Below are 26,884 nucleotides of genomic sequence, written 5' to 3'. Positions count from 1 at the left end.
ACCACCTGTGGCAGGTGGGAGGGCTGGCCCTGAGGTCAGGAGAACCGGTGGTCTGGCCCAGCAGCTCACTGACTGCAGCACTCAGGAAAGCAGGCCCTGCACCTCACTTGCAGCACTTGGGAAAGAAGACCCTGCACCTCACCTGCAGCACTCGGGAAAGCAGACCCTGCACCTCACCTGCAGCACTCGGGAAAGCAGACCCTGCACCTCACCTGCAGCACTCGGGAAAGCAGACCCTGCACCTCACCTGCAGCACTCGGGAAAGCAGACCCTGCACCTCACCTGCAGCACTCGGGAAAGCAGACCCTGTACCTCATTGGATGCAGCACTTGGGAAAGCAGTCCCTGTACCTTCTCCTGTACAACTCTGTGCGTGTGAGCTGACCCCGAGCGTGTAAGCAGGGGGAGCTAGTGCTGCTTCTCATCTGTCATGCAGTGAGGGGGGGGAGAATTGCCACCTTGCCCCCCACCCCTCAGGCCTATAGCACTTAGGAGAGAAGGCCCTGCACCTCACCTGGGCACCACAGTCATGCCAACCCTTCTGGTGGAGGCATAGGTGAGCCTGCCCTGAGGTCATGAGAGTGGGGTAGCTGGTCCTGCACCCTTTGTCATATGGTGGTGAGGGAGAGGGAAAAGATTCCCTCCCCACTTGCCCTTTGCCATCTTTGGTGGATGAGAACTGCCCCTACCCCTCACCAGGTGCAGAACTAGGGAGAGTGGGTCCTGCACCTCACCTGGGCAATACAGTAGGCAATACCTGTTGACAGAGGCATAGGTGAGCTAGCTGAGAATGTGAGTGCCACAGATTGGGCCCTGCCCCACATCTACCATATGGTGGTGTGGGCAAGGGAGAGAAGCCCCCTCCATGACCCTTGAGACCTGTGGCAGTTGGGAGAGCTGTCCCTGAGGTCACTAGAGCAAGAGGGCTGGCCCTGCCTCTCACCATCTGCAACAACAGGCAGAGTGGCCCAATACACCTTGCCTAGGCATCACAGTAGAGCTGGCTCTGGTGGTGTAGGTGTGGGCAAGCCGACTGTGAGGACATGAGAGCAGAATTGGCTCTACCCCTTGCTGCTTACTACATAGGATGCACTAGCTGGGAGGTGCTGCTGGAGAGCTCATCCTGGTACTGAGGATGAGGGAGAGCTGGCAGGCTGGCCAATCCAGCAACCATCCAGACCCAGAACCAGAACTTTGAGTTGGCCCATCCCATTATCCATTGCATCTATGATCTGCTGGAGCATGTGAAGGGGCCGGCCCTGCAGATCCAAAGTTTGGGATCTCCATGACACAGGACAAGAACAGGATATCCAAGAGCAGCCTCAGTGAGAACCCAGTATTGAGGATGTAACAAAACCCAGAGACCTCGAACAAGACCAATGACTCATTGTAATGAATACTTACAAGTAACAATATATGGACCAAAGGACCATGTGACTCACTGTGTCACACTTTGGCTTCCACAATGAGATTTTTCTTTTCAATTTTATCTTATTTTACCCTGGGGGGTGTCAAGGGCAGAGGGAAGATGGAAGGGATGGGAAGATGAGTGGCATCGAGATGTATGATGTGACATCCACAAAGAATCAATAAAAAGTTAAAATTTAAAAAATAAAATAAAAATGACCAACTGACTCCAAAATTCTCATTATGTAGCAAGGCTCTTGAAGCTGAGGGTGGGAGGTTGACTTCGTCAGCTCCCCAGGATAGTGGTAGAATGAGACTAAAATCAAGGTCAGGAGTTAATATATATGGGCTGTTAGCACTGCTGTGGCAGGTGCCAAGTGATTATTAAATACTTTTGTATTTGTTGCCAAGGAGACCACTGGACACAGAGATGCTCTCTACAAACAATTATTGATGAGAAAGGTGTAAGATTAGCGATACGGTGAATCAAGGAGAATCTGGGGATGGAGCGACAACTTAGTGGTTGTGTTTCCTGGTCTTGCAGAGGACCTGAGTTCAGTTCCCAGCAATCACCTGACGGCTCACAACCTCCTGGATCTTCATTACCAGGAGATCTGATGTCTTCTCATCCCTGCAGGCACCAGGCACCAGGCACACACACGGTGCACTTACATACGTGGGAAGTCATGCACATAAGAACGGACACCCTGCTGGCCACGGAGTCTACCCTGCTGGCCACGGAGTCTATCCATGGTGTGAGAAGAGCATTTGCCTAACACTTGCTTCCCTCTTGGCAAGCTTACAAAGTGTTGTAAATAAACACTCAACATTTCCAGCCATTAGAGTAGTTCTTCCTCCAATCACTCAGTCTCATCCTGGGCTGCATGTCCTGGGGGAACCCTCCTGCTGCAGCTTGTGGAATCGCAGCGTTTCCGTCTTTATGAGCAAAGCGCCCTGTGCATGAGGTCTTGACATGTCACAGTGGGTGATGATGCCCCTGCACTGGAAGGAAGGTGTATTCCTCTCTGTATTGCAGACACTCAGACAGGCCAGCAGACACTGCACTGTGTGACTTCAGAGTATCAAGTCTGATAATTTCATCGGTATCCCTGGTGTCTCTCCAATCATCTCAGAACTTGGGAAGGAGCAGGGAACACACCTCAATTCACACTGGGGCTCAAGAGTTCCCACTCAGTCAGGCTGCGCTTCATAGCAGTGCATGTGATGGGAGCTGAGGTTGGATCTGAGGCCGGAAGACAGGTTTGAGCCTCACTTTTATCCTCAGCAAGCAGTTGGTCTCGGGTAAGTCCCCTTTCTCCTCTGGCCTTGGTTTCCTCCTCCATGAAAGACAGATGATCTCCCAACAATGCATTGATAGATGACAGCCATGGGCACCCTGTCATCTTCTGGGTGGCAAGGTGGAATAGGCAGTCTGTTGAGCTGATTTGGCCTCTGTGGTGGCGGTCTTACTGAGCTATCATGAAACACAATAGCATTTCTCCCAGCATTCATGGCTGTTCTGGTTAACACGTTTAGTGCTGTTCTGGTGTTGCCAGACGCAGATGATTGGTTCCTGTCATGGGATGTGCATCCATTTCCTCATTCACCCAATTCAACAGGTAGTTACCGAGAGCCTGCTGTGTTTAAAAGAATACAGTTTCCGTGTAATTATTTTGGGTAAAGCTAGCCGTGCGGGCGGCTGGGTGCCAGGGACGCAGCCCCACCGCTCATACTACAACACTACTGCAAAATGTGTACACACATGTCAGCACATGCCCCTGGTTACATTTGTACCCATTGGAACACATGCACGAGACACACCACTGACACGTGATTAGATTAGTGGTGAGCCATGAACAGCAGCACGGATTCCTCAGCCTTAGAATCTGGGCTGTCTCATGAGGCGTTCTGAAAGGTCCAGATTTTGTAGCTGTTTACCTAAGGCTGCAAGTGCTTCCAAATGATCAACCCCACAGGGCCAGCCTGGTCTGAGATGAGAAGCACACGAAAAAGATCTTGGCCGTCTCTCTTGTGATAGAAAACTAGTTGAATCTGGTCCAGCCAGAGTTCCTTAGCTGAGCCTGGCCCCGATTATCCAGGCACACAACTAGAAGTTGAACACATAGGGCTAGTTTCCCGTTTGTACAGTAGCCAGGCCCTACTGTGCTTAGCTTTTGAGTTCAGAAAAAAACATCAGGTGTGTTCAGGACACCATAGATACGAGGTTTGTCCTGAGCTTGATTTGGGGTGGTGTGCTTGGCAGCATGGGCTGTAAGACTGCTCTGGTGGAGAAGCAAAGAAAAGCTCTAAGAATAACCACCCATGTCTATACCACAACGCCCCACGTCTATACCACAACCACCCACGTCTATACCACAACTGCCCCACGTCTATACCACAACTGCCCCACGTCTATACCACAACTGCCCACGTCTATACCACAACCGTCCACATCTATACCACAACCACCCACATCTATACCACAACCGCCCACATCTATACCGTAACCGCCCATGTCTATACTGCAGCTGCCCACGTCTATACCATAACTGCCCAATCTATATCACAACCGGCCAATCTATACCACAATTGCCCAGTCTATACCACAACTGCCCACATCTATACTGTAACGGCCCACGTCTATACCACAACCGCCCACGTCTATACCACAACCACCCACGTCTATACCACAACCGCCCACGTCTATACCACAACCGCCCACGTCTATACCACAACCACCCACATCTATACTGCATCCACAGAACACTTCAGAGTTCTTCAGGCTCACTAGCTCTTCAAGTCTTGTTTTCAAATGTATGTGAATGTGTGCCCACATGTGCAAGTGAGTGTGCATACAAGTGGAGGGCAGAGGTCAGCTTCAGCTGTTGCTCCCCAGGCTCCATCATCTGTATCTTGTGAGTCAGTTTCTCTCACTGCCTGGAGTTTATCAAATAGGCTTGACTGGCTGGCCAGTGAGCACCATGAAATTGTCTCCGCCTCCCAAACCCTAGGATCACAAGTGTACTCTCACTCCTGGCTCTCCACCTCCCCAACCCTGGGATCACAAGTGTGCTCTCATATCTGGTATTTTAAATGTGGATTTTTTAGGTTCACACTTAGCACTTTGCCAGCTGAGCCATCTGCCGTACTTAACTTTAATCCTTGAAGAATTTCCTAAGGAGCCAGGCTCTTTTTCCATATTAGAAAATCAAAGCTCAGAGAGCTGGCTTCAGCGGTACCTGGTGGAAGAAGTTGTAGGATTAAGCCCACCATCACACAGAGATCCTGGGACACAGGGTGGCCTTCCCTGGGGAGGGGACTGGCAAGAGGTGAGCCTGAGGCTGTCACTCCAGCTGCCTGCGCTAATGAGCCTGCGCCCAGACCAGGCTCTCACCTCCAGGTAGGACTGCGGTGCAAGGAGAGGCTCCTAATGAGGCTGTATTTGCACTGCAGCTCCCGAGCCTCGGCTCTGCTGCGGGATTGAGCTGCTTCTGAAGGCTTCTAATTCGAGGTCTTAATTTTTGTAAAGCGTGAATTACAAGAAGTCAGAAGAAGGATGCAAAGAGCATTTAATAATGCACATCACAAAAGAAGTGGTGTAACTACATTAATTAGGCAAGTCTTGCGTAAAGATGCAATGTAATTATATATTTGAGACAGTTAATTAGGGAGCTACTTGGAAATTTCAGTGAATATTAAGGTAATTATACATAAATACTATAACCATTAAGACTGCACCCATAATGAAAGCAATAACTAATTACATAAATAACAGCATACTTACGGTTTTTACATTACCAACACCTAACAATGCTTCCTCGCCCCCTCCCTTCACCATGCAAATGACAAATCTTCCATTTTTAACTCAGATATTCTTGCAAATGGTTTGGAACAATGACCTTTCCTCCCCTCTCCCTTTCTTTTGACACATCTGGGCCTGCTGTGGGTGCTTCAGTGATTGGATTGACGCAGGAAAGCGGAGCTCAAGGCTTGTCTGCCTCCACCTGTGTGGCTTTGGGTGGGAGGGAACCAGGGCCACACGGTGCCCTGGCTGGTGAGAGGTGAGACTGGGCCGTGGGCAGGATGCAGGGAGATGCCTGGGAGAGCTGGACTGAGCATCTTCAGCAGCTGAGCCACCTAGAGAAATCCCATGGTATCCGTGAGCCTCTACGTCCTCATTGTGTGCATAGAGTTCATAGCGATGGCATCTTCCCTGGGCGAGAAGGGAGTGTCAATATCAAGAGCCATTCTGTGGAGCTGGTAGACGGCCGTGTTTGAAATGTACAACCACAGACCCCGGTGCTGTTGCTCCCTCTGTTTCTCTTCTTCCTTTCGCATACCCAGCAAGCTCTGCGTACCATCTTCCCAGTGAATGTCTCTGACAGAAAGGTCTGGATCTTGTTCATACTCAAGTGGCTGACCGATGACTTCAGTAGGGAGATAAATACATGCTTGTGTTTTAATATGAAACACAGAACAACTGCCCCACTTACAGACTGCCCGGTGAGCAGGCAGTTGAGATGGTTGGCCTTCAAATGTGTTCTGGGCCCTCTTGCTGTCTTATTATGGAGACATTTGCTGACCCACAGAAAAAGGACAGAGAGAAGTGGGTAAGAATGTGGACCAAGAGTCTGAGATGACTGAGTTAACCTCAGAGCCCTTCCATGGCCAGCTAACAATGCCCTCCTAACAATGATAAGATGCTAATACTTTATTGAGCAGTTACTACATGGTAGGTGTTGTTTTGAGGATTTCCTTTGATTATTTTTTTTAAAGGTTTTTAAAAATCAATATGGCAGTTTCTCAGTAAATTGTGAATCAACCTACTTCAAGACCCAGTGATACCACTTTTGGATATTTACTCAAAGGATGCTCAATCATTCCACATGGATACTTGTTTAACTATGTTTATAGTAGCGTTATTCAGAATACTCAGTACCTGGAAACAACCTAGATACTCCTCAACAGAAAAATGGATAAAGAAAATGTGGTATATTTACACAATGGTGTATTACCCAGCAGTTGAAAATGATGGCATCAAGAAATTTGCAGATAAATGGATGGAACTAGAAAAAAATCACTCTGAGTGAGGTAACCCAGACCCATAAAGACAAACATGGTGTGTGCTCACTCTAGTGGATATTAGCTGTAAAGTAAAGGATAACCATACTAGTCTTGCGAATGGAGCCTGCCCTGGAGTGTGGCTGACCTACTGGGTGTCACTACAAAGGTTGCCTCTCTGTTGAGTGCTGAGGGCTGCTTTGATCTTCAATTGTAGCAATAAGTCATGAGGAATCATTTTAATACTACTTAGCAGATTAATAACACTGGATTCTCCCCTAGGGCCAATGACCTACCTATCCACAGGTTTTTGGTCCCTTTACAGTGCCAGGTATGGGTTCCATGTCATGGAGGGGGCCTTAGATGCCATCAGAAAGTGACTGGCTACTCCTATTACATTTGTGCCACTATTGTACAAGTGAGTGTCTCTTGTCAGGCAGGTTGTCACTTGCAGAGTTCACAGATCTCTGTGGTTGCATACAGAGTCATTGGGAGTAAGTTCAAGAGTGGCACAGTTGGATCTTAGGACACAGAGTCTTTGGGAACTTGTTCATGGGTGGAACAGCTGGGTCTTGCGGTTGACCTATTTTCAGGGCCTTCCAGCCTGATTTCCACAGTGGTGGTTCCAGCTCGTGTTCTCACCAGCAGCAAATACGTCTTCCCCTCTCCCCACATCCATGCCCACATGTGATTGTTTGTTTCTTGGGTCTTGACCATTCTATTGGGGTGAGATGAACTCTCAAAGTAGTTTCAGTTGTAATTTCTGTCATGGGTACAGATGCTGAAGCTTTTAGTTTTATGTTATGTCTTGACTGCAAAAATATTACTCAGTCACTTTTTTTTTTTGGTTTTTCAAGACAGAAAAACTTTAGCTTTAGAGTCTGCCCTTGAACTTCTTCTGTAGACCAGACTGGCTTTGAACTCACAGAGATTCTCTTGTCTCCACCTCCCAAGTGCTGGTATTAAAGGTGTGCGCCACCACTGCCCCCAGCTACTCAGTCATTTTTGTTTCAGTATATAAAAATATAATATATAAAAATTAAATATACTTAGTATATTTTATCTGAGAACTCTTTAGATCCATGCTTCAGTTTTAAACTTGTTTGTTTTCTTGGTGTTTAATTTTTTGAGCTCCTTGTACATTCTGGAAACCAAGCCTCTATCGGGTGAATAGCTAGCTGGTATCTTTTTTTTTTATTTTGTAGGCTATCTCTTTATTTGGATAATGGTGGCTTTTGCTGTATAGAAGCTTTTTGGTTTCGTGAGAATCCATTATCAGTTGTTGATCTTAGTGTCTGTGCTATCCGTGTCCTGTTCAGAAATTCCTTTCCCGTGCCAGCGAGTTCAAGACCACTCCCCATTTTTTCCTCATCAGAGTCAAGGTATCTGGCCTTATGCCAAGGTCCTTGAATTCATTTAATTGTCACAATAGTGTGAAGGGGGCATGTGACATTTTCATCTGGTAAAACTGAGCCACAGAGCCATTAAGTGACTCATCCCAGGTCTCATACAAGAAGGGGCACAGCTGAGGTCTGAATGTCAACACTTGCCTCTACTACCTGGATTCTGATTTCTTTAATAGTCTCCCTCTTTAGCCCAGGCTGGCCTTGAACTTCTGGTCCTTAGCTTTCAGGGTGCTGTGATTACAAGTGTGTGCCACTACATCTGGCTTGTGATAGGAATTCTTTGTCACTGTGAGAAATGTTTGCCTGGGGCTGCTGTGCTTTGCATGGAGCCTGGGCTCGGCACTTACCTCCGAGGAGCACAGAAAAGGCCCCTTGCTGTCTGTATTTACCTTGTGGCTGGGCGCCTTGGCACACACCTGCAGTCCCAGGACTTGAGGTGTAGAGTCAGAAAGATCAGGAGTTTGAGGTCACTCTCAACTATGTAGTGAGTTTGAGGCCAGCCTGGGCAACATGAGAACCCATCAAACAAAAGCAGAAACAAAACCTAAACCAACCTCTTGTCCTAGGTACAAGAACATGTTTGTGTCCTTCGCGTCTTCTCACCAGATAGGGACAGGTCCGAGTCACTTCTGTGATCCCCATTTCCTGGCACCTTCCCTCATTTACAGCGTTTCTCACTTCGTGACCTTTTTGCTTGTTTGGAGGGTGAGTAGGGGTGATGAGTCTGATTCTACCTGACCTACCCAAATGCCTGGACCAGGTTTGCAGTGCTAAGCATCGTGAGTGCTGACACACGGCGATGGATGTGTTCTCTTAAGAGACGTGAATGGTTGGGCTGTTTGTGGGGCTGCTGGCTGTGGAACCAGGATTTATCCCTAGTGTATGAACTGGGTTTCTGGAGCCCATTCCCTATGGAGGGGTACCGTGCTCAGCCTAGACACAGGGAGGAGGGCCTGGTCCTGCGTCAGTGATGTGGCAGACTTTGTTGACTCCCCATAGGAGGGCTCACCCTCTCTGAGGAATGGATGGGGAGTGGAGTTGGGGGAAGGTGGGGGAAGCAGGAGGAGGGGTGGGGAGGGACCTGGGATTAGTATGTAAAATAAAAAAGAATTGTTTTAAAAAAATAAAATAAAAAAGGAGAAAAAGATGTGATTGGGGGCTGGCGAGCCGGCTCAGTGGGGGAAGGTACTTATGCAAAACTGATGGCCTGAACATCAAGACCCAGGGTGGCAGGAGGGAGCTGATTCCCACAGCTTGACCCTTGTCCTCCACCCGGGCACCGTGGCACTCTCCTTGTGCAATGAACGAGTGGTGTGTCCAGAGCGTGTCTCCTGGGGCCACAGTAAAGTAAGAAAGCACAGCCTTCCTTAGTTGGTCCCGAGTCAGAGCCCAGCCTCTGTCGTGTTGCGTCCCAGAGTGAATCCCCTGGATGGCCAGCTGTCCCACATCATCTCCTCTCAGGGGAAGATATCCAGGGGAAAAGGTGGAGGTGGCTCCAGAGGACATTATGCCATCCACCTGTACTATCAGCCTTCCCTCAGAAGTAGAGATAAACTCTTCCTTTTTATGAAGTTTAATAGATACTGCGTTAATTCTTTTTCCAGACTGTAACAGAATACCTGAGACCGCCAGGTGAGAAAGAGGAAGGCTTATTTTGGCTCACACTTTGAAGGTCGCAGTCCTCCTTTGGTTAGCCCTGTGTGTGGGGCGTGGCTGAGGAAGCCATTTACCTCACAGCCAGGTCACCAAAGGTGAAGACGACATAAGGGTCCTGTGACCCTGTTTGACGCCACACTCTGGTGATGTAAAACCTCCCACTAGATCCCACCTGCTGAAAGATCACAGTAGTGCTGTAGGGGACTTTGGAGTCCACCCTGCATCCCAGCCGCAGCAGACACCAGGGTGGGATATCAGCACAGAGAAGATAATGGCACAGAACACAGACTGAGCGGCACCCCGAGAGCAGCTGGGGCTGGGGACTCTCGAGGGTTAAAATTTTGTATTTCACAGATAGAAATGAAAATGAAATTACTTCTGACCAGCAATGAGGTGACTTAATGTAAAGCCTTTTTTATTGCATTTATTTAATGTATGTTGTAGAGGAGGGAGGTCTGTGTGCCATGGAACAGTTGTTAGGGGCAGAAGACAGTGCGTGAGTTGGCTCCCTTTTTCCACGGTGTGGATTCTGGGGCTGGACCTCAGGTTGTCAGCCGTGGCTTCAACTCTTTTTTTCTCACTGAGCATTCTCGCTGCCCTAAAACCTTTATTCCACTTCATTTCACAAAGGATACAAGAAAAATGATTGTTGGTTTTCAAGAGAAAAACATCTCATGCTCCATTGTGGAGATTAGTGGCATTTAAACATCTTATAATTAGGGAAATGTAGTTATTTATGTAAAAGTGTCTAGGTTATTAGCATAATAATACAAATAAAGTACTAGCTTTCAAAACAATAGAAAAATGAAGATGCAAAGAAAACTTTCCTAATCTCAGAGGAAAGAAGATAGAAGCGGCTCCGGGGCAGAGCTTTTCTCGCCTCCTGCTTCTAGGAATGCCACATCCATAGGTTGTTTAAAGTCACGAGAGCTGGAAACTCCACAGCTTGCAGAATATCCCCAAATGATGTGGTGAACGCCATCTTCAGTCTTTCCAAGCTGAACCGTGTTCTTGTAGATGCAGTAGAGAAGCTACATACTGAGCCTGACTCTCTCCCTCCTCCACACTTAACAGACCCCGTGTGACAGGCTTGCAGAGGATTAAATGAGACGGTGCTTGGCACTGACGGAGAGAGTGCTTACTCGGTGTTGCTTGGGTTGAGTGAGTGAGTGAGTGACTTTGATTGGATTAGTTGAAGGGCTGTGAGAAAACTCAGAAGATACATTAGTCTTTATCCCAAAGTTGCTCTTCTGGGATTAGGACGCAAATCGCTTTGTCTCTTGTGGGCCACTCTTCTTCTGTTGTGCTGGCTGGCTTTAATGGTCAATTTGACACAACATAGAATCCCCACAGAAGAGAGTCTCAGTGAAGGACTGTCTAGATCAGGCTGACCTGTGGCCATGTCTCTAGGGATTATCTTTATTTTGTTTATCCACGTAGGAGGGCTCAGCCCACTGTGAGTGGCATCATTCCCTGGGCAGAGGACTTTTAACAAGCATGCACACATTCGTTTCGCTCTGCTCTTGACTGGATCTGATGTTGGCAGCTTGTGTTCCTGTCTTGACGTCCTCTCAGTTATGTACCTGGGGTAGTTTGATTGTAAACGGCATAATTTCATAGGGAGACTCACTATTAGGAGGTATGCCTCTATTGGAGTAGGTCTGGCCTTGTTGGAGGAATTGTGTCACCGAGGGGGTAGGATTTGAACTCCAGCTTTGCTCAATGTGACACTCAGTCCACTTCCTGTTGCCTGTGGATCAAGATGTAGAAGTCTTGGCTCATTCTCCAGCACCATGTTTGCCTGCATGCCACCATGGAAGCCACCCCCAATGACATATGTTTCTTTTGTAATAGCTGCCATGGTCCTGGTGTCTCTTCACAGCAACAGAAACCCCAGCCAAGACAGTCCTGTAACCTGAGGCTGTGAACTGAATAAACCTTTCTTCTGTGGAGTTGCTCTCCTCAGGTATTTTATCATAGCCACAGGGGAGCCGGAACGGAGCTGCCTATCACTCCCATTAGCTTAGGAAAACACCTGTTTTTAACCAGATGCGGGTATATGGTTTCCTTTCTTAAGTGGAGGAAGAATCAGTTAATTTATTCTTAAAAAATTATGTAACTTGGCCACAGTGATGCATGGCTGCAATCTCAGTGGGCAGGAGGATCGTAGTAATTTTGAGATCAGACTGGTTGACATAGTGAATTTCAGGCTAGTAAGGGACGTAACAGAAGAACTCCATCTCAGAAAAAAAAAAAAAGAATTATTATCAATGCATTGTGTGATTTGAGCATAACCTCGGTGTTCTTCTTCCTGAATGCTCACTCCCTGTCCCACTGATCTCTGATGAGGGTAGCACATGGCCACTGTGATGGCCTCACTCCCTGTCCCACTGGTCTCTGATGAGGGTAGCACGTGGCCACTGTGATGGTCTAAGGCAGCAAAGAGAAATCAGGATGGATTTAGGCTTCGTAGCACTTTGGGGTGCTTCAGGGCATGGTCTAGCTGCAGTGATGACATCCCATGCTCCCTGACCCAGGTTTGCACAGGTCTCTAGAGCCTGCAGCTTAGCATGGTTGCTTGCAGGACCCAGTCTGCAGTCTAAAGCTAGCATTTACCAGATCCATGGAGGCTCATGACTGGGGAGCAGATGGAACTCTCCAGGTAGTTTGTAGCTGATTTGTTTGAACCCATATTTGCAACCTTATCAAATATGGAGGTGTGGACCATGTATAGACAACAGGTCCTGTGTTTCAGTGTTTTTTAAAGTTGAAAAAGCAGCCTGTACCCCTTGTAGCAAAGCCTCTTGGGGATGGTTGAGCTGGCGGGCCAGGGAGGTATGGCCAAGAGCATGTGGTAAAGGATGTTACAGTGTAAAAGCAGGTACAGTGTCTACTGCCTGCTGTTCCAGAGAAGAGCACCTTGTCACAGAAAGCTTATAATTTGGGCATTTATTGAATGTTTTCAAACTGCAGATAGACTGACTCTGCCCCATGCCCTTCCCTTCCTGGTGGTGTCTTTTCCAGCCCTGACTGACCACTGGGTACCCTGAGCCTCTCTTTCCATCCTCAGGGGTGTGATCTGGATGACATGGGAAGTGTGGATTTCCACTGCAAGGGCCAACTGGAGATGCTCTTCCCAAACTGCTAGCAACAGCTTCCAGAACTCAGCGTGGAGGGAAGGCTCGGTCTTGGGAACCAGGTCATTCTTACGAGTCCCGTTAGCTGTGTAAATGCGATTTAAGGGTTTACCCTTCCTCTGAGGTAGGAGAGAACTAAGTGCAGGTACTGGCATGCAAAGAATTCTGTTTATTAATATTCATTCTGTGTTTGCAGGCTGGGGTGCTCAGTAGGTTATTTAGGATTTGTCTTAGGGTTTCTATTGCTGTGAAAAGACACTATGATGGGGCAACTCTTACAAAGGAAAACAGTTAATTGGGATTGTGGCTTACAAATCAGAGGTTCAGTTCATTGTCATGGTAGGACATGGAGGTGTGCAGGCAGGCATGGTGCTGGAAAAGTAGCTGAGAGTCCTAGATCTTGCAGGCAACAGGAAATAATCTGAATGCCGTTCTAAGGGAAACTTGAGTGAAGCAGACCTCAAAGCCCGCCCCCACGGTGACTCACTTCCTCCTTCAACAAGGCCACACCTCCCAGCAGTGCCACTCCCTTTGGGGGGCCATTTCTTTCCAAACCACCACAGGATTGTTTTTAATGAGATTGATGTTGTTCTTTTATATGTTAAAAGATGACGTTTTCTTTCATTTTTGTGGCTGATACTCCACACGAGTGCCATAGTGCCATTGTGATCCAGCCGCAGGGCAGGTGAGGGGTTTGGCAAAGGGGCTGGATGCTTCTGGGAGACACGTAGGACATGGAGGAGGGGAGAGAGTGCTGCCTCGAAGTGTATAAGAAATCAGGTTTCTCCTGACTCATTGATTTTTGCTTCTTAAGGATGACTTGATAGAGTTGGAAAAGACCCAAGATAGAAGCAGAATTCATAGCTGGAATATTTTTTAAACAAACCTTTTATTTCAGATTATAGAATGATACATAGTTACTATAGAAATGTTTAAGGCTGAAAAAAAAATGACATACTTTCCAGTCGCTCCTCAGGACCAGAGTCTGGCTTCCTGTGCTTCCTTTCAGGGTTTCCACTATGTATACATGTAAATCATGAAATGGTCATACATGTGTATAGTGGTTCACATACTTTTACATACATATTCATGCATATGCATACATGGAAATTTACATTCTAGTTGGTAAAGTTCTAAGCAGTGGTTCTCAAACTTCCTAATGCTGTGACCCTTTGCTGCAGTTCCTCATGCTCTGGTGACCCCAATCATAAAAGTATTTTGTTGCTACTTCCTAACTGTAATTTTGCTACTGTTATTAATATTAATGTAAATATGTGACCCACAGGGCTTGCAACCCACAGGTTGAGAACCACTGTGGATATTTATTTTTACTGTAATGAAATGTGTTTCACAACTCTTGTTGAGACAAGGTCTCAGTGTGTAGCAAGTAAGGCCTAATTGTGTCTCCTTCTGCCTCAGCCTTCTGAGTCCTATGACTGTGGCCTGAACCACCATGCCAAGATTTAAAAAAATTTAATAAAGATGGGTTTGCAAAAGTTCATTTGACTGATTTTTATTACTTATAAGATTATATTTGATTAAGCAAATGTACACCTTTTTATAATTAACTCTCTAATGAGATATCCCTACCCCAGTACTCAGTGGTATCTGTCTCCTTCATCAGCTCTTACGAGTAGATAACAGTTCCGGATTTGAACACTTTGATATGCTTGCCTGAATGCAGTAGAGACACATGAAGTAAATTAAAAATGAAGAGTTTGTCAGCATGAACAGCCAAATGCTGACTGGAGATGTAGCATCCAGAACAGCACAGAGAGATTTAGCCGGTTAAGTACAGATTGGCTAACCCAATCTAGAAATAGTGAGGACAGTCTGAGCTTTTAGAATCCACTGAGGGGAGCTTTGTCCACAGCATGGAGATGATCTGATCTGTGCATGTGTGTGAGTGTGTGTTTGTGTGCATGTGTGTGTATGTGCACGCGCACATGTATGTGAGTTGTGGTTGTGTGTGCAAGTACATATATGCGTGCTTGTGTGTATGTGGGTGTGGCTGCATGTGTGTATGTTTGTGCTTGTGTGCACGTCTCTGTGTGTGATTCTGGGTCTTGGAAGCAGAGATTGCAGTTGTAATCACCATGTGATGGGGAGGAGTTCTGGTGACCTGTCATTTCGAACAGTCATCGAGTGCCCAGGCTTGAGTGGCCCGGCCAGGACACATGGTCACGAATGAGTGCTCAGTCCACCCAGCCCCTTCACAGGACCTCAGCAGCAAAGTGCCCGTCCCACACTGCCAGCAGCAGTGTCCAGGCCTCTGAGGGTGTTCGTTGAGCGTGAGTCTTTACACTTGTTCTGGGAATATGTATCATTGTTTCTGTCTTCCAGCATCTTCTGAGGAGGAGTGGACCAGTTATTGTCATTGACACGCGAAGAATTGTTTGTTTAATATTCCAGGAGGTGAGATGTTTAGGATTTTTTTGAGGAGATTGATAGTTTTATTTTGTGTGCTGGAAGATAAGGGATTTTGAAGAGAAAGTTACTGAGGAAGAAGTAAAAGATCATCTCCATGTACACTTTTAATCCCAGCACACAGGATGTGGCAGGAGGATCAGAGTTCAAAGTCATCCCAGGTTATATGGTGAGTTTGAGGCTAGACTGAGATGTGTGGGACCCTGTCCAAAACAACACCACCACAACTATTACCACCACAACCGTCGATATCACCACCACCACCACCACCACCACTAATACCACCACCATTGTTAATATCACCACCACCACCACCAATATATACAATCACCACTGTCGATATCACCACCACCACTGATACCACCACCATTGTTAATATCACCACCACCACCATCATCACCAAAACAACACCTGCTTCTCCTCCTGCTCCTGATGTTATTACCCGAAGTTCCACTCTCTTGCTGAAGCATCCAATAATAGAAAAGTAAGCATATCACTTTAAAGTTGATCCTACTGTGTGCATGCATATGTGTGTGTTTGTGCGTGTGCGTGTGTGTGTGTGTGTGTGTGATATTGTGACTTCTGCAGTAGATGGGCTCTAGATCTGAGCTGCCATGTGAGTTCTGTCTGGCTGGACGTTTTAGCTTGTTGACCTGGCTGATCCTGGGTATTTTGAGTCCAACTTTCATAATTATGTAAACTGATCTCTTATAATCAACTTCCCCATCTCACTCTCTCTCCATATATATCATTAATAAATAATATAAGCAAATTACTTAATCAAACTATATATGTGTGACATGTATTACAGCTGGAGATGGGAGGACATGAGGCAGGTCTAGAGTTGTGTAAAATCATAACTTTCAGGTTGTCCTTCCAAGGACAGCAAGATACTATGTTCCATGAATTTGGGACTTCTACACCAGCCTGGTGATGCCTAGCTCCCTTGCCTCCAATATGTGCACACATATGTATACATACATACATACATACATACATACATATGATGCCGGGCGGTGGTGGCGCACGCCTTTAATCCCAGCATTCGGGAGGCAGAGGCAGGCGTATCTCTGTGAGTTCGAGGCCAGCCTGGTCTACAAGAGCTAGTTCCAGGACAGGAATCAAAAGCTATGGAGAAACCCTGTCTCGAAAAATCCCCCCCCCCAAAATAATAATACATACATACATATGTATATAAATACATGTTTTCTTATTAGGGGTTTCTATTGCTGTGATAAAACACCATGACCAAAAGCAACCTTGGAAGGAAAGGCTTTATTTCTGTTTACAATTCTCAGGTCACACCTCATTACTTTGGGAAGTCAGGGCAGGAACTCAAGGCAGGAACCTGAAGGCAGGAACTAAACCAAAAGCCATAGAGGAGGGCTACTCACTGACTTGTTCCTTGTGGCTTTCTCAACCTGCTTTCTTCTCTTTCAAGACCACCTGCCCAGGGGTAGCACCACCCACAGTGAGCTGGGCCCTCCCACACCAGTCGGGAAATGCACCCCAGGCTTAGCCATAGACTGATATGGTGACGCATTTTCTCAATCACAGTTTGTCTCAAGTGACTCTAGCTTGTGCTGAGTTGAGATACAACAAGCCAGGACACATGTCAAGTATGTGGTAAACACAGAGCCTGGAGGATGGGGTTATATACCGCTCACTGCTTTGCTTTACCTTTCTGACACCTCTGAAATTCGAGTTAAAATAGTAATTTCTCCTTTAAGTTATTTTCAAGTATTTTGCCCAAAATAGTTCAAAAGTAATTAATACAGTATCTGTAATTTCCCAAAATATTTTAATTAAAATATTCTTCTCAGGAAGTTATACACAGACTTCCCCAAAGATATCAAACAGCAGTCTCAGAGTTGCCTCTGATGGCTGATGAGCTAGTGAGGGGCCCAGCCTGCTTCCTCCTGCCTTGCCCACTGCATAGCCCTCCTCAAGCTACAGGGCAGTAAATCTGCGCCTGCCTGAAACTCTGAGGGTGGAATGGGCACAAGAGCCATCGGCACAGCAAATATGTTTCCACGTTCCTAACCCGTGGCCCTCAGGGAATAAAGTACTAACAGGTTTGAGGTGGAAGTCTAGAAAGATCCTCTGAGTTCTCCAGGATGGATGAAATTCAAGTTGTATCTGATTTTACCTTTGCTAGAGTAGAACCAGCTTCGAGACAGTGGGCATCTTATAATCTCCCATCAAACCTTTGTGTTTATCATTAAACATCCGCCAGCACCACTGCCGCTATAAACACTGTTACCAAGGAAACCAGTTTATCATAATTAGCTATTTGTTTCCTTTTCTCTTCTCCCTTCTTCCACCCGAGCTTTCTTTGGGCAAAGGAGTATGGTGGGCTGTTATCAGCTGGGTTCAGTGGTTAATTAGGTCCTAATATTAATTCATAGGAGTACCTGCCCTTTTCCACAGCTATTCTGAAGCATGCTGCCCACACTTATTAGATAACACAGGGATGGAACAATTGGTTTATTAGGTATGCTCCCTAGGGTGGTGGTGTATAAAGACCCAAGAGACAGAAGATTAAAACTCTTGACCATGGAAGTCTTAGGACCTTTTCTCTTGTATCAGCAGGAAATACTTCTTGAGGATTGCAGGATTTTCTTAAGTTTACAATAGAAAGCACAGATAGTATACCCACACACTAGAGTGAAGTTCCAGGCCAGTCTATGAACTTTTTCTGGAAAGGCACCCAAAATAAGTATGTAAGGTTTTGATAGCCATGCATGTTGCTGTCCATATGTATCACAGGAAAACAGCGTGGACAACCAGAAATAAATGGGTGAGGCCATGTTCCAATAAAACTTTATTGATATAAACAGAAGGTGTACCACATCTGGCCCACCAGTTGCACTGAGAACCTGGACCCCTAGCTTAGGGAATAGGTTTGGGAGTAGAGCCATGTGATGGTTAGTTTGAATTATTAACTTGATACAATATAAAGTCACTTGGAAAGACAATCTCAATGAGAGATTGTCAACATTAAGTTGGCCTCTGAGTCCATCTGTGAGGGATTATTTTGATAATATTATTTGAAGTAGAAGATCTGCCCACTATGGGTGGTACCATTCTCTGGGCAGGGGATCCTGAATTGTATAAGAGTGGAAAGAGCAAGCTGGACGTAAGTATCCATTAATTTATTGCTGACTCTTCATGATCATGATGTGTTAATACCAGCTTCTTCAGGTTCCGGCTGCCTTGACTGTAATGATGGACGCGTGTTACCTGGAATTACGAGCCAAGATAAACATTTTCTGCCTTAAATGCACTTGTAGGGTATTTTACCACAGCAATAGGAAATGAAAGCCGACAAGTCCCTTAGAGTGGGAGCAACCCATGGAGAAGGCTGCGCTGGCCACCAGCAGCCAGTGTGCTTCTGGCTTATAGGCTCTAAGAGGAAGTTTCTTCTGGCATCCCTGCAGACACCTTGAGCAGGTATCGTCTTGGCATACACTAAGTGTATAAAATAATGGATTTCACTGTGATATTTTTATACTTATATAGCATGCATTTTGCTCCTGTTCAATCTGCATAATGTTGTCCTTTCCCTGACTCTTGCTTTCCAAGTTGTCCCCCCCCCCCCGGTTTTCATGTTTTCTAAAAAAAAAAAAATCTAGTTTCTACATGAGAGAAAATGTGCCCTCTCTGTCTAAGTCTGGTTTATTTCACTAATTATGACATTCTCCAGGTCTGTTCCTCTCCCCGCCAGTGTCATAATCCCTGTCTCCTCCTCAGCTGCATGCATCGTTGTCATGTAGCTAGGTCACATTTCTTTATCCATTCATCTGTTCATGCACTGACGTAGGTGTTGTGAACAGTGCTTCAGGAATGTGATGTGCATGTATCCTGGAAACCGTGGGGACCAGGTTTCTTTGTGTATGTTCTTAGGGCGGTTGGGGATTGAACTCGGGACCTCTTTCTTGCATGCTTGCTGGTCTAGAATGGACGCAGGCTTCCTGCTCACTGTGTAATCTCTTTTGGCTTTTTTCTTTTCACCTCCTAACCCTCATCCTTGAGGAATTATTTTTACCTCCAGTGCTGGGACTTGAACTCAGGACCTTGTGCATTCTGTAAGCATCCTACAACTGAGCTGCACCTGTAGCCTCTTTTAGATGGGATCTTGCTGTATACCCCCAGCTGACCTCAAACACAAGATCCGCCTCCCTCAGTCTTCAAAGCACTGGGATTCCAGATGTGCACACTATGTCCGATACCGAGATTATCTTAATCATATTGTATATTGCAGTCAGCCCAGCGCTGGAGGAGCTGAGGTTTGTGCTGTTGCTCCGGCTGCTTTGAGTCAGGGTCATTTCTGGGTAGCACCCAGTCCCTCTGCTGTCAGGGAAATGTGAGTTCTTCATATACTGTTGACCAAGGACAAAGCCCAGGCTGCTGCTTGCAGCGACCAAACAGACGGGTGATAGGAAGGTGGGCACCGTGGAGGGTGGGTTGCTCGCCTGCGCTATCTAGAACCACCGTGCATCGCCCCCAGACTGTTTCACACAGGGCTCCTGGAATGGCCGCCCATGAGCCCGAGCCCAGCTTCCTGTCACGTATGCATGGAGACGCCAGCGGTCAAAGGAGCATGGGAGGGCTCCCAGGGGCCTTTGTGGACGGGCCTTGGCCCTGCACATGGTCTGGCTGTGGACATCTGCACGTGGCCTTTGTGGCAGAGGGAGCAGGCTGCGTCCTCTCTCCAAACTCCCTTCTGTAGGAGTTCAGCAGCAATTGCCCTCCAACCATTTCTGTTGGACTCCTCTCTAGGGAGCTTCTGCTTTGTCATTTAAAATAGTTCGGGAACTTCAGTTTCAGCACAGTGTCAGAGCGGTTTATTTGGTCTGTAGGCGGTTTTGTTTTTAAAATTCATGACAAGTTCCTTGCAACATGTTTTATTATATTTTCGCCACCTGTTCTACCTTGGGGGTGGCATTAAAATCTGGGGCTATCTAGCTGTCTGTCTTTTTATTTTTTGTGAAGTTTCCTTATTTGCCATTTTATGTGTCTTGCAAACACACACACACAATGTGAATTTAAATATGTACATATCCATCTCCCTCTGTATTTTCCTCTCCCTCCCCCTGTAGCTTAATTGACCTTGAACTGCAGTTATATTGCTGAATGTGTGTATTTTGCCAGGCTAATTTTGGAGTTTTAAGAGATATATTTGTAAAGCCGACATAGGGGAAACCTTGGTCAGTATAAAGCGTTATCACTGGGGAAACTGACCATTAATAGCAATGCGTACATGCATACATCTATGTGTATTGACATCATAAGAGCTAAGCCTTTAAGAAAAATTCCTCTGAAAGCCCTATGACCTTCTGTGGCTTTCACAGAAAGAGCAGAGGAAGAGGAGCTTGGGCAATCACTAAAGGCGGGAGGATTCAGTCTCTAAGAACACTCCACACAGGTCCCCGCGAGAGCGTGGGAAGGATGGCTCCGCCCAGTCTCTGAGCACCGTGCAGTTGTTTGAAGGAAGCCTGTGTCAGTCATGAAAGGGACCAAGGCGTTCCTAGCAGTCGATTCTACCTCCTTTCACTCAGGCTCAACAGCAAACCTCTGGAGCCAGCTGTGCCCAAGGCCACACTTTCCAGTGACGTGAACCTGGAAGTTATCTTTTTGGATTCTACTTTATCAAATCGAAGAGGTGGAGGAGGAGTAAGAAGAGGAGGAGGGTCAGATGACAACAAAATAACAAATCAAAACCAAATACAAAACCAGTGTGATAAATCCCCAAAACCTGTATTGTCAGAATTAAACTTCCAAACTTATTATGCTCTTAAATGTGACATTTAAAACGTGAGGTATTGGACTGTTGAGATGACTTTACTGAGATGACTCAGTAAAGGTGCTTGTCGCTAAGCCTGATGACCTGAGTTCAAACCCCAGTGTCCCACACGGTGGAAGGAGAGCCATCCATCCCACATGTGTGCCATGGCATGAGTGAGCCTCCCATAATAAATAAAAGGAGAAAAATTTTCAATGTGATTTGTAATCATCTTCATTTTTAACAGATGACGAGGCATGCCTACAGACTGTGCTATTGCTGCTAAAGCAGGCTTGTCTCAGAAAGACAGGCAGCGCCCGCATGTCATAATGCCACCAGGAAGTGTACCTGCCTTTCCCCAACATGGCGGCCTGTTGTAAGAGGCCACTTGTTTATTCCCGGCCGCTTAGCCACCAAATAATCACACAGAAACTGTATTAATTAAATCACTGCTTGGCCCATTAGCTCTAGCTTCTTATTGGCTAACTCTTATATATTAATTTAACCCATCTCCATCAATCTGTGCATCACCATGAGGTTGTGGCCTACCAGCAAAGTTTCAGCACATCTATCTCCGGCAGCGGCTCCATGGCTTCTCTCTGATTCCACCCTTCTTTCTCCCAGCATTCAGTTTAGTTTTCCCCACCTAGCTAAGTTCTGCCCTGCTATAGGTCCAAAGCATTTCTTTATTCATTAATGGTAATCACAGCACACAGAGGGGACTCCCACATCAGTGGCCCATCCCATCCCCTCTACTCCTCCCCCAGGAAGCTCTCCTGCTCTCCTGTTTCCTGGGACCAGTGGCATAGGGACCAGGAAGAACAACATGGATGGGGACTTTGATTTTGTCACTGTTCAGATCTCAGACTTCCGCATGACATAAACAAGTTATTTGGCTTTTTCATTATTTAATTTATTTCAGATGAGGTGAGTGGGAAAGCGTGTAGTCGAGACTGACCAGGGACTGATGGGAATCCTTCTGTCTCTTGATGATGGGCTACTGAACACTCCGAGCATCAACAGTGGAAATGCTGGGAGATGGAGGCGTGGCTCTGCAGTTGAGAGCTCTTCCTGCTTCCCTTAGTCACTTTTCTATTGCTGACCAAGGCAACTTACAGGAGAAAGTTCATTTGGGGCTCACAGTTTCAGAGGGTTAGTTCATGACCATCCTGGCAGGGAGCATGGTGGCAGACAGGCAGGCATGGTGCTGGAGCAGCAGCTGAAGGTTTGGATCTCAAACCACAGCCACGTGGGGGGAGGGAGGAAGAGAGAGAGAGAGAGAGAGAGAGAGAGAGAGAGAGAGAGAGAGAGAGACTGGGAATGCTATATGTGTTGGATAACTCTAAGCTCACCGCCAGCGACATACCTCTAACAAGACCACAGTTCCTTATCCTTCCCAAACAGTTCCTCCAGCTGAGAACCAGGCCTTCATATTTTGAGCCTATGAGGGACATTCTGGATCAAACCACCACACTGCTTGACCAGAGGACATGAGTTTGGTTCCCAGCACCCTTGTCAGGTGACTCACAACAGCCTGTTGCCCCTGCTTAAGATCTGATACCCTCTTCAGGCCCCCATGGACCCCTGTACACATGCGTGCATACATACACAGGCACACACACACATAAATAAACACATATTTAAAAAGACTGGAAATTCTGTGATAGTTCACATTCAACGAGAGGTAAGTTATCTGGTTATGTCTCAAAAGTTCTGAACATGGAGCTCACCGCAAGCGGAAGCCTTGCGGTTTCCCAAGCAGGTTGACACTTATAGGACTTCACTGAAAAAGCGGACTCGTTCACTGTCTTCAAGTTTCAAGGCTACACCCCTTTTCTCTTGGGTGGCTTTTTCTGAAGCGCTAGGATGGTCTGGAACACACTTTGAAACCTGTTCCCTGTGGGTGGGGTGGGTAGAGTAACCAAGGGGGATTCATCAGGCCGCCACTAGGGGGAGTGGCAGTCAAGTGTTCACATTCCCCTAGGGAGGCTTAGGGCTTTGGGGGAACAGCTCTTTGGAGACCTTCCTGGGGACAGACAAGTCCCAAAGAGCCCTGAATGCTGTGGTTTTGAGGAGCAAGTGAAGAAAAGACACGTGGTCTCAACACATCACATGTTGAGCCGGAAGCAGTGTTCTGTGCTGCACCCCCGCCTCGTTTTTTTCTTTCCTTTCTGTCCTTGGCTTCTTTTATTTAACATTATGATCTCTGGTTCCATCTGTGTGAGTGTGTGTGTGTGTGTGTGTGTGTGTGTGTGTGTTTATTTCAAATGACCAGATTGTATTTTGAGTGACTGAATAGTAATCCATTTTGATTATTCACTATGTTTTCTTCCCTTTTCTTTTCTTTTTTTATTTTTGTTTTCAATACACCCTGACTGCAGTCTTTCTGTGGAGGCACATGTAATGGCTGACCTTGGGGTAACCCATCAGTGGCTACCCCCAGAGTGCTGGAGTGGGAGACACGGTCGGCAGGCCAAGGATGACACGGGGCTGCACACAGCAAGGACAGGACCCAGAAGGAACCCAGAAGGCCTTGAGGAAAGAGCTCTCAGCTCTGCATCATCAGAGCTGTCCTTGATAAACAGGGGCATTTAGTGGACCATTTCCAATGTCTTCTCTATGTCTCATAAGAAGGTTTGCTATCAAACACACATGTACACAACAGACATGTATTTAATAAACGGTTGCTGATGACAAAGTTTCCTCTAATGTTGTGCAAATACGGCATGTAAGTGGATTAAAGTGAAAAATTTGGAGGTGAATGCATCAATCAGATGATAAAAATGTTCATAAAAAATATTTAAAAATTTCAAACAGAACCAGAAAACAAAACAAAACAAAGCAAGCAAAACCGTGCAACCCGACGCTACCCTTGACAGTACTGAGAGGCGGTAGGAAGATGTGTGGATAACTGAACATTTGGATGATGTAAATTGTTAGTATTCTTTTGGTTAAAAGTGACAGAAACTCAACTGAGAGCGTGAGATAAGATGGAAGGTTTATTAGAAGTGTCTCAATTTATCCTATGTTCTACAGGAACAGAGGTCTGGTCAGGCTTCAAGCATGGCATGATGGGGTGCCTCATGGCCTCCCAGGGCGTTCCCTGCCTGACTCGTGTGTGTGCATGTGTGTGTTTATGTGTCTAATGTATATAAGAATACATGTGTATGGGATGTGCTGTTTAGTTTTATGTCAACTTGGCACAGGCTAGAGTTATCTGAGGGGAGGGTACCGTAATTGAGACAATGCCTTTCTCTGATCATAGGCAAGTCTGTGCGGCATTTTCTTCATTAGCGATTGATGTGGGAAGACCCAGACTATTGTGGGTCTGGTAATCCTGGGCATTATGAGCAAGGTGAGCACACCATTGGGAATCAGCCAGTAACCAGTGTTCCTCCACAGCCTTTGCATTAGCTCATGCTCCCAGGTGCCTGCCTTGGCTTCCTCAAAGATGAAGTGTGGCTCAAGAATGATAAGAAAAAATAAACCCCTTCTTCCCCAAGTTGCTTTTGGTCATGGTGTTTATAACAGCAGCAGAGACCCTGTAAGGCGGGCATGTGTGCACACGAGTGAACACAGCAGCAGAGACCCTGTAAGGCAGACATGTATGCACACACACGAGTGAACACAGCAGCAGAGACTGTGTAAGGCAGACATGCATGCATGCATACGAGTGAACACAGCAGCAGAGACCCTGTAAGGCAGGCATGCATGTATGCATACGAGTGAACAAAGCAGCAGAGACCCTGTAAGGCAGGCATGCACACACACTAGTGAACACAACAGCAGAGACCCTGTAAGGCAGTCATGCACACACACTAGTGAACACAGCAGCAGCAGAGACCCTGAAGGCAGTCATGCATGCACACGAGCGAGCTTGCATGTGGAAGCAGAGATGATGTCATATGTCTTATTATTACTCTTCATCTGACAGATTGAGGTAGGGTCTCACTGAGCCCAGAGCTGCCCCGTTCGCTTTGGGGGAGTCCCCGGTCTCCACTCTTGTACACTAGAAAGCAGGTAACGCCTGCCTGGCATTCATGCGGGTGCTGGATCCGAACTCTGGTCCTCATGTTTGCACAGCAAGTGCTTTAGCCACTGAGCCACCTCTCCAGCCCATGGATTCTTTCTATGTTGACTTTACCCTCCCATCTCTGGATCAGCTGCCAGAGTCTCTTGTTTGAAGGGTGATACACATTGGGCTTACATCTGCAATGACCACGCATGGTACCCCGATAATTCCCACCGCTGGAGACCAAGCTGTCCTCAATTCCAATCCCAGAATCTCTGGGGAAAGAGAGAATCGTCCTGGCTCTGATCAGATGGTCACCCTGGATTGAGACTGTGTGGCCAGGAGCCAGCCATGCTGTGCATAAGAGCATCTCTAGTGATGTGTGTGTGTTTGTGCTTGCACGCGTGTGTGCATGTGTGTGTATGCGTGCATGTGTGTGTACATGTGCATGCGTGTGTGCGTGCACATGTGTGTGCGTGCACACATGTGCATGTGAATGAGGTTCTCAGCAGAGCTAGAAGCGAAAGGGGAAATGGGTTCTTGGCAGACCAAACAGTATCTAGTACTGTGTACATTTTCTGTCTTTGCCCAGCTGTACGGAACTGCACCCTGTCTTTAACCAAATATTCTGCTGTTGGGATTTCTCCAGTCCTCAAAAATCTTTGTAGATGGCATTTTGAATTTTTGCATTGTATTCAAAGATTTGGATTCACTTAGCGATCTCCCCATTGTTAGATATTTAGTAGTTTCCATTTTTAATACTGGTTTAGGGTGGTAGGCATTCTAGCATGGGAGAACATTTTTTTTTCCTGATTTCATGTAAGGATGGGGTTCACTATCGTAAATAAAAACTAGGATTGGTTCTATGGTATCTGGCCCCCTGTGGGTGGATGTGAGTGACTTTGGGTCTCACGCTCTCTTTTCTTCACTCTGCCCTTCTCCCTATACCCACGCCAGATCAAGCGTGGAGGTGAGAATGAATGGGTGAGCTCTATGGAGGTGAATGGGAAGACGATGTGGTGAACCTCTGGAGTGGCGCTGGTATTCTTCTCGGCTCTTGCTGTTTCTGAAGCAGCTATCTAGGTAGATGAACCTGTGTTTAGACGCTGCCTTCTAGAGGATGAGTTCAGTTCCTCCAAAGCTGGGCATCTTGGATAGGAGCCTCTTTTCAGAAGGTGCAGAGGAGAGGGTGCAGGGGGGGGGTCCAGAATGAGGTCGACTGGGGAAGAGCAGGGTGCAGGGCTGGAGCCCCAAGGAAATACTAATACTTTTTGGGGCATCCAAATACTCTGTCTGTCCAAGCAGAAATCTGCCATGTTTCCTCTGGGAAAGCCAGGTTGAACGTTAGTGGCCTTCAACGTCTTGGGATGTTTTTTGTTTTAGAACTAGACATTTGCTCAGGTTGAAACTGCCTTTAAATGCCTTTGTGGGATAGCGAGCGTTCCCAGAGACAGGGGTCCATAGGGCAGTGGATGCTTCCTAGGGGAGAACCAAGAATTCTTAATGTCTGAAGCTTGCTTTCTCCTTCCCTTCTCTTTCTCCTCGCCCTTCTCCCTTCTGTGTCGCTGGGGAACAAAGTGCTTTGTGTGTGCAGTTCCATTGAACTGCTTCTCCAACCGGACCCACTCTCTTCTGCTGGGGCGGGTGTGGCTGGTTGACTCCCTACCACCTGCCAGAAGAGACTAAGGAAGCTGAAGCCTTCATCCTACCACGTGCTGGACGCTCTAGTTCTCTGAGGTTGCCCTGAGGGCGCCCTGACCAGTGCTCTTGCATGCCTTGGTTCTCTGTTGTTTCAGGTGATCTGTGTTTTTTGGGGGAGGGTCAGAGTGTGCTCAACCATTGTTTCCCCGCTTTTTCTCATACTTTCTATTTGTGGCCGGCTACAGATTTATGAGATGTTCCAGTTCCTTCTGTCCTGGCCTGGCTCCCACTGGTGTCTTACTTTCTTGTGTGTTTTGAATGATAGTGAGGGAATAATGGTGGTGAACTCCATG

The sequence above is a fragment of the Alexandromys fortis genome, unplaced genomic scaffold (genome assembly GCF_014885135.2).
Source record: "Alexandromys fortis isolate MF-2015 unplaced genomic scaffold, M_Fortis_MF-2015_v1.1 scaffold_62, whole genome shotgun sequence".
NCBI classification, from domain to species: Eukaryota; Metazoa; Chordata; class Mammalia; order Rodentia; family Cricetidae; genus Alexandromys; species Alexandromys fortis.
This window is presented reverse-complemented; position numbering follows the sequence as displayed.